This window comes from Fundulus heteroclitus, chromosome 2 (assembly GCF_011125445.2).
Source record: "Fundulus heteroclitus isolate FHET01 chromosome 2, MU-UCD_Fhet_4.1, whole genome shotgun sequence".
Classification (NCBI taxonomy): Eukaryota; Metazoa; Chordata; class Actinopteri; order Cyprinodontiformes; family Fundulidae; genus Fundulus; species Fundulus heteroclitus.
The window spans coordinates 38331244-38344972 of record NC_046362.1 but is presented as its reverse complement, the minus strand read 5'-3'; the positions used below and the strand labels follow the sequence as shown (position 1 = coordinate 38344972).

General features: G+C 42.7%; 1 long non-coding RNA gene across 1 annotated transcript; it reads left to right on the top strand.

Moving 5' to 3' along the window:
• Positions 1–466: 466 nt before the first annotated feature.
• On the top strand, positions 467–1281 carry LOC110368564. Its single transcript, XR_002428190.2, has 3 exons — positions 467–613; positions 689–762; positions 863–1281. It is a non-coding gene; the product is annotated as an uncharacterized LOC110368564 (long non-coding RNA).
• Positions 1282–13729: the final 12448 nt, after the last annotated feature.

Genomic DNA, 13729 nt, shown 5'->3' with positions numbered 1-13729 from the left:
TGTCTGACCTGTCAATATGGACCCAAATTGCCTTTGGAGATTCTGAGCTAGCCTGATCCCAGAACCTGATTTTCCTGACTGTTTACCTGTGTGCCTGATCGTGCCTGCATGTCCTCGTCCAGCCTGTTAGCCTGCTTGTGTACCGACCTTTTATTCTGACCACCGAGTCAGCCTGACCGTGTTTAGCCTGAAGTCTGCCTGTGTACCGTACCTGGATCTGTTCTTCGGCTCTGCCCTTAGATTCTGTTTTGGACTTTCCAGCACTTCTGATCACCTGTTTTTTTCTGATCAACCAGTGGGGCCAATCAGATTTAAGGGGGTCCATCCCCCCCCCCCCCCCCCCCCCCCCCCAGCCCTCCTCTAGCTCCGCCCCTGTAGATCAGCGCTGTCAAACTCCAGGGGTCATTTCTGTTCTGTCTGCCGATGTTTTTAATACATATTTAATTTACCTCAGGGGGAAAAAACATAAGAAAGGGAAGTAAAAATGTAACCCGGCTGTAAAGCTTGTGTTTCGAAGCTCATTTGCTGAAGCATGATCACAAGTTGTCTTCATTGTAGACGTGGTCCGAGATGTAGGAGATCAAGGCGCTGAAAATGCAACAGCAAACCTCAGGTTCTGTTTCTGAAATGACTCACTTCTTATCTTTTCTTCCGCTGCTCCAACAGATGCTTGTTTCTTTTCCCCCAGGCGAGACATTTCCAGACAGCTCGTCATGATGAGTGACAAATTCAGGAGCAGAAGCCTGACCAGGCGAGGGGGCGGTGGGTACGACTATATCATATTTTCCTCTCCAAAGTGAAATGTTGCAAATCACACATTCGGAGGAGCTCGGTGTGACATTCACACATGTTTTCTACGCAGCTTGTTTCAAATGTGAGACGTTTTGGAAAGACGGGGTGATCTCCGCCTGAAACAGAAATCCCAACAAATGATTCAGCATGGGCAGGTTCTACTTGGTTACATCACCTGTTTTTGTTGGAGAACATGAAGAAAAATGATCCAGCTATGAGCCAATTACTGCACTCTACACGTTTTTCTCCAAGATGTTTACTTGTTTGTCAGGAAGAAGAAACAGGATCTAATTTGTTTTGTGAATAAGAATAAAGGGATTAGGAAAAAAACGGGAAGAGGATTATGAAACACCGGAAATCCTGTGAACTAAAAGTCAATAAAGCGTTTTCTTGTTGGTTGGTTCTTCATCAGTTCAGCAGCTTTTCTGCAGCATTAATCTTGTTGATCTGGATCAAAGATGATGATCGCTTGCTAAGGTTTCTGTTACCCTGCTGGAACATTGTAGGCATTTCCTCCTGCTTCCCTTTTTTTGGATCTTAGACAGGCTCTGGCCGTCAGCATGAGGTGAACCATGGTTGCAGGTTTGGTGTAATTTAGCAAAAGGCCTCTTCATGTCATGTTTAGAGCAAAGGAACACAAAGGAAGACAGGAGAGGGTTAAATAAAGAAAAGGGAAATAAACAGAGGAGGATGGTAACTCAGCGTGTGATGGAAGTCTGATTAAAGGCTCAGTGAGACCTCAGCAGGGTGGATGTCGTTCTCTTTGCACCCTGAAGGAATAAGAGCACACCGTGTAATGCTGTCTGTCTCTTTTCTGTCTCTGGGATGTTTGAACCAAGTTTCCTCTGTTTGCCGTCCAACAGAATGCGCTCATTGTAGAAAATAACGAGGGAAAGAAATCTCAAAGCTTTTAAAGGAACAGTGTGTTGTGAAACAATAAGTTTGTTTTTTGGCTATGAATCACCATTAATCAGTCCCAGGAGGAATTATGAACAACGTCATTAAATGTTACCAAAATGACTGAACTGGGACTCCTGATTATCAGGAAATAACAGCCAATCAGCTCTCAGTCTCTGTCCTGTTTTTGAATACCTACCTGCTCAGGTGTGGCGTTTGATTCCCTTAGAAAACTTTTTATCAACCTGTCAGCGTGATTAAATTTAATCTACTTGTGAAGTGCCTTGGGATGACATGAAATGAATTGGTGCTATAGAGAGAAACATTTAAAGTGTTATAGAACAAGATAACTTGTTCGCCGGTGTTAAGATTTAAGAGGATTTATTGAGGATAGGGAACGGGTTGCAGGCAGACAGAATAATAGGCAGGACAAGACAGAGCTCGTAGTAGATAAAGAGTCCATAGTCAAAAAACCAGGTGATCAGAAGTGCAGGAAAGTCCAAAACAGAATCTAAGGGCAGAGTCGAACAGATCCAGGTACGGTACACGGGCAGACTTCCTCCTTTTGGCACCTTTCTTTTTGTTTATTAAGCCGATGTGTAAAAAGTCTCCACCGTGAGATCAATAAAGCCCTATCTTATCTTATCTTAAGTACAACCCATTATATCGATTAATTGCACACAGACGGATGTTTTCAAGCACTTTGAGTCGTTTTGTTACTGAAAAGTGCGACTTATATAATTGTACTTTCCTTTATTTCTCTAAAATATGATTTCTGCTTACAATGAATGAAAACAGCATTTAAGAATAAAATAATAAGACCAATAAAAACATTTTAATACAGGAATGTGGGCATAAGGAAAAGTGTCTTATTAATTGCTTAAATTTTATTTTCAAAAGGTACTTTTGAACTGACGCGCCCCATCAGAAATTATTTTCTACTTTATATTTTCCTCTAGATGTTCCTCTTGGTTTTAAATAATTGTAGCAAAGTAGAGACACAAAGTATTCGATAGTTGGAGAATCACCTGACAGAAACCTAACCTGAGACTTTTCCAGCTTACTGTAAAGGTTCGCTGTAATGGAGTAAAAATGCTAGCATGTGTGCAAACGGCTCATTTCTCTCTTTCCTCGTCTTTGACACAACCACGCCTGAAACATCTCCTTTTGTTCCCTTTAAATTGCTCCGGATTGTTTTACGTGAACGACATGCTGTTTTATTCATGTTTCTTCTTGTGCTGTTTACTTTCCTCTCCTGTCTTTCTTTTGGTCCCATTAATCCAAATCAATAAAGCTGCAGGGTTGTAGATGTAAGGATGTAAATAAATTATTTATGGCTTCATGATGCATCCTGTAACACAACTCGCTCTGCTGAATGACAACTGCTGCGTCATTGCAGATGGTTAATCTGCACTGATGGTGTCTCAATGAGAATTCCTGTACAAATGAAGGAATAATAATAATAATAACAATAATAATATTGGTCTTTGTGCTGTGAAAGCTGCGTTTCTCTGTGCTGTCGAGGCCAAAGCGAATATATTCTGTCTTCCTGTTATTAAACTTCTTGGGGCAGACACTTCTCTCCCTGCTGGCTTCACTTCACTCTTCGCTGTGAAGGGAATTAATTAGAGCAAAGGTTTGAACTTAGACTGACAGCAAGGATGCAGAGGGAGCCGTTTCCCTGCTCGGAGGAACTTGGTGAAAATGAGCTGGATGTACGAGTCTGTGTGTGTTTGTAAAAGATGCAAAGGCATACAGCAGTGTTACGTCCACCAGGCTCGTTTGGTGGGACACCATTAAAAGGAGACCACACAGAGATGTTCTGGTTAAATTAAAATTTAATTTATTAAATTTATCCTAAATAAATAAAACCTGAAGAGGGAATACTTGAAATAAGAAACCAAAATGGATTAATGCAAAACCCATAACTAACCAGAAATAAGCAAATGCAAAACAAACCTAACAAACCCAACCATAAGCTAAGCTACAAACCAAACCAAACCAAACCAAACGGGGTTCTGAGGAGGGAGAGCAGGAAGAGAGGGCCCCCCCTTTGCTTCATGCATTGCAGCTTTAAAGCAGCAGAGCACCAATCAGGTAAATGCATCCCACCTGCAGAAGGCCTGTCTCTTGAACCCTACAAGGAAAATGCGGCCAGGACTGACTGCGGCCGTAACAAGTAGGTTGACTTTTGAGACTTTGGTCAGATGCAACGTGAAAATGTTTTGTTTATTCCTCTGTAGCATCTTAATGCAGTCAATTCATTCCTTTTTATTTATTCTTTAAGGTAAATCCAACATTACAAATATGTCTTCATCTTCCCTCCGTCTGCATGAAGCTGAGGCTGCAGCGTGTGTTCATACCATCAGCCTTATGCCAGCTTGCAGACTGAACAGTCTTTCAAATACTGAAAAAATGTGTTTATGTCAATATTAAATGCACAAGCTTTGTAAAACGTGTGGTGAAACATTTTTTAGAATGTAAGAATCTGAAAGCTGCCTTTGTTACTGGAGACCAGGATCAGAAAATCCAACCCCTGGTACCATCTAGGTTCTGCTTCTCGGGTCCGTAGCCAGTAGCTTCATCTCTGAACACGCTGCCAGCAATCAGTCATTTCAGAGAAATTTATGGAAAGAACTGTGATGCAGGACATGATTCACCCCTTTATCTCCATAGACCAGAGCTCAGCAACCTTTACAGTCTAAAGAGCCATTTCTGCCCTCGGTTCAGCTAAACTAACTTTGTTTAGAGCCACAAAGGTTACACATCTCTTTTGAAACAAGAGCTTGTTTTTATAGTATACTATAGGAAATTAGTTTAATTTTTTTAAGTTAACGATCAACATTTTTTATGATTTAACCAACAGTATTTTTATATTTAGGTTAAATGCATTTTCTTCATTTGGACATTTGATTTTTATAACAAATGGCATCAAAATTATGAAAAAGCAAGTCGTTTGCAACCTACTGAGAAGAAAATGATTAATTTATCTATAGAAAAATATTCTACACACCATTAAATTCTTTCTTTCTGGAAATGTTATGCATATATTGCAGTACTAAATGCATCCTATAGCTTGTAATTTTAAATTACCTTTACATTTAGAAACAATGACCATTTTCAAGTTTTTAAGAGCCAAAGCTGAAGATGTAAAGAGCCACAGGCTGCAGACCCTGTCATAAACAATGCAGGTTAAACACAGAGCACTTCAATGCAACAAGACAAAGTAAAAGAAAAAAAATGCTGTTCAGCTGATTATATAAAATTAATGACATTAATAAAACAATAATCTTTCAGAAACTGGTCTTACCCAACAAATATGGGGGACATTTTTAAAATCTGCCCTACAGGCTTAAAGAAAAACCATAAAACCTTGGAGGTTTTATGGTTTTTATGAACGTTAATCAGTTTCCCAGCAGAAAATGCACTTTTTAGACAATGAACTGTGAAGTTAGACGAGTTTCTCTGATTTCTTGCTCTACAGTTTATTAAACATTCAGAGCTTCTGCAATCACCAGGATCACGTATGAAACCATTTTGTAAAGAAGTTGGGAATAATATTTGACAAAGATTTCAAATTCTCTACAAGCAAATTGACAAAAGCTTTTACCGTTTAGGTCTTCTGACCAAAAATAAACGTTTTCTGGAGAAGGCCTGCCGTGCCTTCATCACATCCAGGATCCATTCTCACAATGTCGTCCGGTCTTTATCCCTCAATCGCCTTCAGCTGGTCCAAAATGCAGCTGCTCGTCTTTGAACCGACACCCCCACACCTGACCACATCACCTGGTTTGTTGGGACACGTCACTGACCAAGAAATCTGAGGTTCAGAAACGTTTCTGCCTCTCTGTCCTTCACAGCCGACCAGCAGCAACATGTGCCAGGCCTCCATGAGGTGATAGAGACAGGACCCAAACTGGTTCTGTGGGAACCTTTTTATTCAATTCAATTCAATTCAATTTTATTTATATAGCGCCAAATCATGAAACATGTCATCTCAAGGCACTTTACAAAGTCAAGTTCAATCATATTATACAGATTGGGTCAGATTATACAGATTGGTCAAAAATGTCCTATATAAGGAAACCAGTTGATTGCATCAAAGTCCCGACAAGCAGCATTCACTCCTGGGGAACCGTAGAGCCACAGGAAGAGTCATCTGCATTGTACATGGCTTTGCAGCAATCCCTCATACTGAGCAAGCATGAAGCGACAGTGGGAAGAAAAACTCCCCATTAACGGGAAGGAAAAACCTCCGGCAGAACCGGGCTCAGTATGAACGGTCATCTGCCTCGACCGACTGGGGTTACAGAAGACAGAGCAGAGACACAACAAGAGAAACAAAAAAGCACAGAAGCTCACATTGATCTAGTAATCTGTTCTACATTAGATGGTAGTAGCGGGTGAGCCGTCTTCTCTGGATGATGTCACAGAGAAGACATCCCTTCCTGATTTACGTTCCCTGACTCCTGAGATGACTAACGCGCCCAGAGATGGCGGCGCTGCATCTGGTGACTCACCGACTCGCTCTTTGTGCTCACGCCATGGAGGCGTTCAGCCCGGCCGGATCAAGACGCGCACAACTTTAGAGGCAAGCTGTTTGTTAACAACACAACCGATCAGGCTGTCAGGAAAAGAGGAACGGCAGCCGCTCTGCTGTCATAGCGGGACAAAACCAGCAGGCTGGCGTGTGCGAACCGTCTCATGCTAACCAGCCGTGAGCATATGCCTCGCCGTCGACTGCTGGGATGGAGGGATTCAGTAAAGCGAAGCCGTGTCTGTCTCGTCTCCTGTTGGCCCCGTCGTCTCTGCCCCCCCCCCCCCCCCCCCCCCCCTCCGGTTAGAACAGGACCTCAGACTCTGTGGTTATCAACCCGGGCAGCTAACGCTCACATGAAGCTCCGCCCACGTTCATCTGGGCCGACACTGAGGCTACGGACCGGCGCCTCAGGCGAATTCTGCTTTTTGACGGGGAAGTTTTAATGTATGCATGCTTACTGCAAAAAAGACTCAGAACTGATCTGAGCGGAACGGCGGTTTGAATGCAAATCAGGGGAGAACAGAGTAAGTCTAATTTATTGTACTCTCGAGTCCCTGCAGGACATTTACAGTCGGTGAGGGCGAGCTGGTTTTATATTCTATCAGCTCTATAAACCACAGCAAGACTGATCAGGTAGAATCAGCAGCTTCTGACAAAAGGAACATTTCTTTCTCATTTTTTTGATCTACCAGATGGTTCTATTTTATTATTATTTTTGCATGGGCTCTTATATAAAAGGTCCAAGGAGAATAAAACATTCAAGTTTGTCTTTGTGATGCTTTTCTGCAGTGGCTGTTTTCCAGGTTACTAAAAGGCTCCTGTTCTGTTTGCTTTTCCTTTTTTAATAACGGCAGTAGTGGACTTTCCTCATTTGACCTTTACCTTTAATGAGTGTTTGCTGTTTTAGTTACTTATTGCTGTGGATTAGTATGTTTTTAATTATCTGTGTTATTAGTGCTCATGCACTTTCAGTTTTATTTACTGTGCAATGACAATAAAGACATTCACCTTTAAACAAACATCACAAACCATCTTCTTAATGCCAGATATTCCTGCATCCCTTCGTACATTTGGCACTAATCTGTTGATGCAGCCCTTTTTTCAGGATCTCTATAAACTCATTTTATCTGAATTATTAGATAATCTGACCAGGGTCTAAAAGTTCCTGCATTTTGCCTGTTTTTTATTTTTTATTTTTTAAAAAGTCTTCTTCATTAAAGAGGCAAATATGGAGCGTGATGTGAAATGTGGATTTTTCGTGACACTTATGTTTAAGATCATAAATCAAATTTTGAAATCAGGCAAGGAGAACCTCAATAAATACAAAATATTTTCATACCTACAGTATATGAAAATATGATCACCCACCTTGTCAGTTAATTACCTGGGTGTGACCGCATGGTTTGGAAAGCTGAATTCAACCTCAACTCTTATTACTACCCAGCTGGTAGAACTGAGGAACCATTTAAAAAGAACCCGTCAGACGACATGAAGCAGGCTAAAAGATCCCAAAAAGCATCTCATAATGACCCGATCTAAAGAAATTCCAGAACAGCTGCTCTATCAGTCTGGACCACAGTCAGTTTAAGTTTACCGTTTACTCAGCCTCTTCACCGTCAAAGTGCCGGGTTCAAATCCTGGCGGCTCAGCGTGGAGTTAGCAATAAATCAAAGAGCGGCTTAAAGTGGCGAGGTTTGTATTTTGCAGAAGCTGAATGTATGAATCTGCTTATGAAATGTTGCCTTTCCTGTTGATGGTTTTAATGAGGAAGGCGTGTTGCAAGGATTCATTTTTATTATCTCCTAAACCTGTTCAAAATAAATATATTATAAGATCCACACAGACTGACTGAAACGTTAAGGAAAAAACACTCAAGCTGTGGATTCCCCTGAGCTGCTGCTTCAAGGCCAATTCTCCGCTGAAAAATCAAGTTCCAAAGCAATTTCTTTCAACATTTCTAAAATGCTCAACACAATTAGGGTACTGCCTTCAGAAATATCTCTGTCCAGATAAAAGTGACGTTTTCAACACTTTACCCGTTTGTTAACAAAAAAGAAATGCCAGAGTAATGAAGGAACCTATTTCACATTAAATATCACCCAGGGGTTCCTAAAATGCTGCTTTGCAGTTAATTCAATGTTGAGATAAACCCAATAACACTTAAAACTTTTTTACATTAAACCAGAAATATTTCACTTTTGACGGCACGACAAACACTCACCAGGATTGTGAACTCAACTTCTGCAGATGAATTCAGATAAAACAATTCTTGCTTTATTCAGTTAAAAAACACGCACAGCTACGAGAGCAGAGCATTTTAGCACCTTGCTGTTCTTTCACCTGAGGAAGATTGACGAGCCTGGAGGCTGCAAACACGAGCGGCAGCACCTGGTTCTGAAAATGCTGATCTTTCTAACGAGCTTCACGCTGATGAACAGGTGGCTGCAGCTCGCCAACAGGTCAGAGGAGCGTCTTCCTCCTGCTGGTGCCATCAGCGCTTTATCAGGAACTCCATCTGGACCACAGCATCCAGAACTCTGTGTTCTGTTACCTGTAACAGGATAGCGTGAACCTGAGAGTGACACGAGAATCCAGTTTCCCTCCAGCTGCCGGCTGTTCTCTACGTTTGCTGTGAAAAAGAAACCTTTGGGCTCTGATGGAGGCTGGATGTGCACTGAACCCGGCTGACAGCCTCTCTGGTTCTGGACCGCTATGGAAACATAATCTCTGCGGGTTTGACAGACACAGCTGACACTAATGATTAAACTGCCGCTCATATGCTAATGTCTATTTGCACACTTCTACTTTCTCAGGGAGTGTTTGCCTGGTACTCCTCACATCGCTCTGTAAATCGACTGTTTTAACTTGAACTTTTCATTTTTATCTGAATATGTCTTATCTATTAATAATTCCCCCTTCTGATAAGTATTTCTCTTCTGCTGTGCAGCCTAACTTTAAAGGAGCAATTAGCAAAATGTCTACATATTAGATAGAACTAAAAAATAATGATGTCAACGTTCTGTAAGCTGTGACATCATCAGGGGAGGCAGATCATCCTCTATTACCATCTAACGTAGAAAGTACTCCTGGGTCAATGTGAGCTTCTGTGCTTTCTGTGTCTCTGCTCTGTCTTCTCTAAGATAGAAAGTACTCCTGGGTCAATGTGAGCTTCTGAGCTTTCTGTGTCTCTGCTCTGTCTTCTCTAACATAGAAAGTACTCCTGGGTCAATGTGAGCTTCTGTGCTTTCTGTGTCTCTGCTCTGTCTTCTCTAAGATAGAAAGTACTCCTGGGTCAATGTGAGCTTCTGTGCTTTCTATGTCTCTGCTCTGTCTTCTCTAACATAGAAAGTACTCCTGGGTCAATGTAAGCTTCTGTGCTTTCTGTGTCTCTGCTCTGTCTTCTCTAACATAGAAAGTACTCCTGGGTCAATGTGAGCTTCTGTGCTTTCTGTGTCTCTGCTCTGTCTTCTCTAACATAGAAAGTACTCCTGGGTCAATGTGAGCTTCTGTGCTTTCTGTGTCTCTGCTCTGTCTTCTCTAACATAGAAAGTACTCCTGGGTCAATGTGAGCTTCTGAGCTTTCTGTGTCTCTGCTCTGTCTTCTCTAAGCCCCAGTGGGTCGAGGCAGATGAGCGTTCACACTGAGCCTGGTTCTGGTTCTGCTGGAGGTTCTCCTCCCTGTTAAAGGGGAGTTTTCCTCTCAACTGTCGCTTCATGCATGCTCAGTATGAGGGATTGCTGCAAAGCCATCAACAGTGCAGACGACTGTCCACTGTGGCTCTACGCTCTTTCAGGAGGAGTGAATGCTGCTTGGAGAGACTTGATGCAACCTGCTGGGTTTCCTTAGAGAGGAAACTTTCTGACCAATCTGGAGGATCTGATGGAAGCTGACTTTGGAAAGAACCTTAATGATGTGTTGGGAATTGTAGCTATATAAATAAAATTGAATTGAAGTGAGCTGGGGGACATTTTTGGGAGAGACGAAATGTCCAGCCACAGCAGGTGATCAATGTGAAAAATTGGCCTTGTTCATGTTGGGCCTTTACAGTTTATGTAGATATCTGCTTTAAACTGTATTTCAAATATTATAAAAAAATGTTTAGGGGAAAAGTTGTGATCTGACCCAAAGAGAAACACATGAGAAATAAATGTGGTAACATTTCTTTGCCTTGGAGGCGATAAATGTCCACAAAATGAAATCATGTCTCAGCTGGAGAAGGAGCTTCTCTACATTTCCTCCCTCAGATGTCGACAGCGTCTTTTATTCCCACAAAGACCTCCTTGCATTTCAGCCTCTTGTAGAGCGAAGGCTCCCAGCTTTAGCCAGCAGCTCGGGCTGAAAGTGAGGCTTCAGTCGGCTTCCTGCGGTGAGCCTGATACTTTTTCAAAGCGATTCCAGAGACCAGAGGATTCTGCAGCTCATTATTGCTCCTTTCATTTTAAAAGCTTTAAAATGTCCAATCAGGAGTCACTGGAATTGCTTGTGGCTGATAGATTTTACTCATTTTTAACTCTGAATCAGCCCCTGAAGTAGATTAATACGAAAGCTGACGTGGACGTCAGTCAGAAAAAGTCTCATAAAACTGAAATGTTGTTTTATCTGAAGCAGACGAACAGAAATGAGACGAACGAGAAGTCTGGACCCTGTGAGAACTGCTGCAGCAGCATTCTGCTCGGCCCACCTGGAGGCCTGCTGTTCAGGATTCCCTTTTATGCTGGGAGGGATTTTGAAGTCAGCAGGAAGCCTTGCTGATGTGCTGGGAACCTGCTTTGAATATAAATGCTTCCTGCCCTGAGCAGCGGTACGCAGCGCCGGCTCATTTGGAGTGATTTTGCACACCGGAGGGCACACAGGTTCTGAATATTTTTACACGAAAGCCCATTCCGCTTCTATAAATCAGCCAGCGCTCATTGTTCTGAAAGAAAAGCGATTACAACTTTGTGTTTTATTGCCACCAGAGCTCCAGCATTAACAAGTGCAAACAAAGCTGTAACCAAGCCAGGATTTAGTTATTTTAGCTTCCAGCTGCGCCGTTGTTGGCTGCCAAGCAAACAGCAAAATCTATTCACTTTCATACAACAAAGCCAAAAACTATTTTACTTTTGTGTTCTCTGATCCAGTTCCTATCAGATCCTGGCACCTACTATTGAGAGTTAAATGTATAACATTAAAGATTTTGGATTATGGACTGGTAAAGAGTCAGAATATTTTGTTTGTCACTGTGTGTTAGCGCAGCTAAATTTTTCTTTGGCTATACTTCGGCTCACATCACACAATGAAGGCAAGAAAACTGACGACAAACATGCGATGAACAGGCGTTACCATTTTTACTGCCTACTGCACACTATCATCTCTGAACATCTGAATGCACATTTCTGTAAACGAAGCCTCAATCATTGTTCACTAAGCACCTTATTACCTCCCGCCACCTTAACTTGGTGGAGGGGTGTGAGTTCCCCGTTCATCCAATGGACATGTTGTCTGGGGTTTTGACCACAACAAGGAGCTTCAGAGGAGGAGGAGGCTTTTTTTAAGACTAATCTTTAAACTTTCCTTTGTGACAAAGCTTCTAGTCAGAGTGGCTCATGTTACCCTGAGCTACCTCTATAGTTATGCTGCTATAGGCTTAGGCTGCTGGAGGACATCAGGGTCTATTTCTCTCACTCTGCTGAGTTCTCCTACTGCTCTCCAATCTGCATTGTTTGTTGTTATTTCAGCTTTTAACTTTTTGTTCTCTGTCATTTCTCTCTTCATAGAAGGTACACCTGGTCTGGTGTTCTGTTAACTGTGACATCATCAGGGGAGGCAGATCATCCTCTATTACCATCTAACATAGAAAGTACTCCTGGGTCAATGTGAGCTTCTGTGCTTTCTGTGTCTCTGCTCTGTCTTCTCTAAGCCCCAGTGGGTGGAGGCAGATGAGCGTTCACACTGAGCCTGGTTCTGGTTCTGCTGGAGGTTCTCCTCCCTGTTAAAGGGGAGTTTTCCTCTCCACTGTCGCTTCATGCATGCTCAGTATGAGGGATTGCTGCAAAGCCACCAACAATGCAGACGACTGTCCACTGTGGCTCTACGCTCTTTCAGGAGGAGTGAATGCTGCTTGGAGAGACTTGATGCAACCTGCTGGGTTTCCTTAGAGAGGAAACTTTCTCACCAACCTGGAGGATCTGATGGAAGCTGACTTTGGAAAGAGCCTTGATGATGTGATGTGAATTGGAGCTAAAGAAATAAAATGTAATTGAATTGAGGAGTCAGACTGGGAGAGATTCTCAGACTCTGCTGATAGCTAGCCATAATGTTAGCTACGGTACAGGTACAGCGTGAGCCAGGTGACAGGTGAGGGCAGTTACCTGGGCAGCTGACCAACTGGAGAGACTCCTCAGGAAATAATGCTTTTTTTTTTAGCTGAGCTGAGCTGATTATTTTTCTTCTTGTTGTCCGCACACCTCATCAGACCCCAGGAAGCCAGCTGCTGTGATCCCACCTCTGCTCCTCTTGCCTGCGAGGGATTAAAGTCTTAATCCTTCAGGCCGAGACTCGCTAGCAGCACCGTCAGAGCTGCGGCTAACTTGGTGTTTCTGGTTGGCCCTGGCTCTGCTGGCCTTCTCTCTATTAAAGGGCTTTTGTGTGATGCAGAGATTAATTTTAAAAACGAGGCAGAGAAAAGTTGGTAAACGTGGGGGTTTAACAAGTTAGCTGGTTTCACGTTTACTGCATTCCCACATTCCCTCTGCATGTATTCATGAGTCACAGCAGAAACATAAAAATTTACAAAACAGCTGAAAATAAGAAGATCACCAAACCACCAAATATATTCAACTAGAAAACAAATTTCCCTCTCTTGTTTGCAAAAGCAGCAGAAAACCTGACAGCCCAGCAGGTGAGGATCTTGCCCTCATGCTGCCCACACCCACCAGACCTTCTGCACCGTGGGTTAATGGATAAAGAGGGACTCCATCAGGGGGATGTCTATTTTCTTAGAGACTCCCCACCTGGCTCCTCAGTTTCCATCTCTACCAGTTTCCATCTCCACTCTCACTAATGTGTTGTCTGCTCTGCCTGCAGCCATAAAGGCCGGGACAAAGTGTTTGCTCGTTTCAGCGGCTCCCTGAGGCACATGCAGCCTAATGAGCTCCTTCTCAAGGACAAACTGAGAGGTTAGCAGCAAAATCTGCAGCCCTGATGACAGCGGTCCCCCGCATTACTCTGCTCAGCAAATTTGCTTCAAGGTTTTTGAAAGTTTGTCAAAGTCAGCCATCTCCTCTGGGATGTGTTGACTTGTGTAATCCAAGGTTTGTCCAGCAGTCTAGAGTCAGAAACATACATCACCATCATTCCTGCATTGTTCTGTGTCTGTGGCTCCGAGTAGATCGCTCTCAGTCCTGTGTCCTCCCGTCTGGCCCAACCCACGAGGATGACCGGATGCCTCCGGTCACATAACAAGGATATATATATATATATATATATATATATATATATATATATATATATATATATAT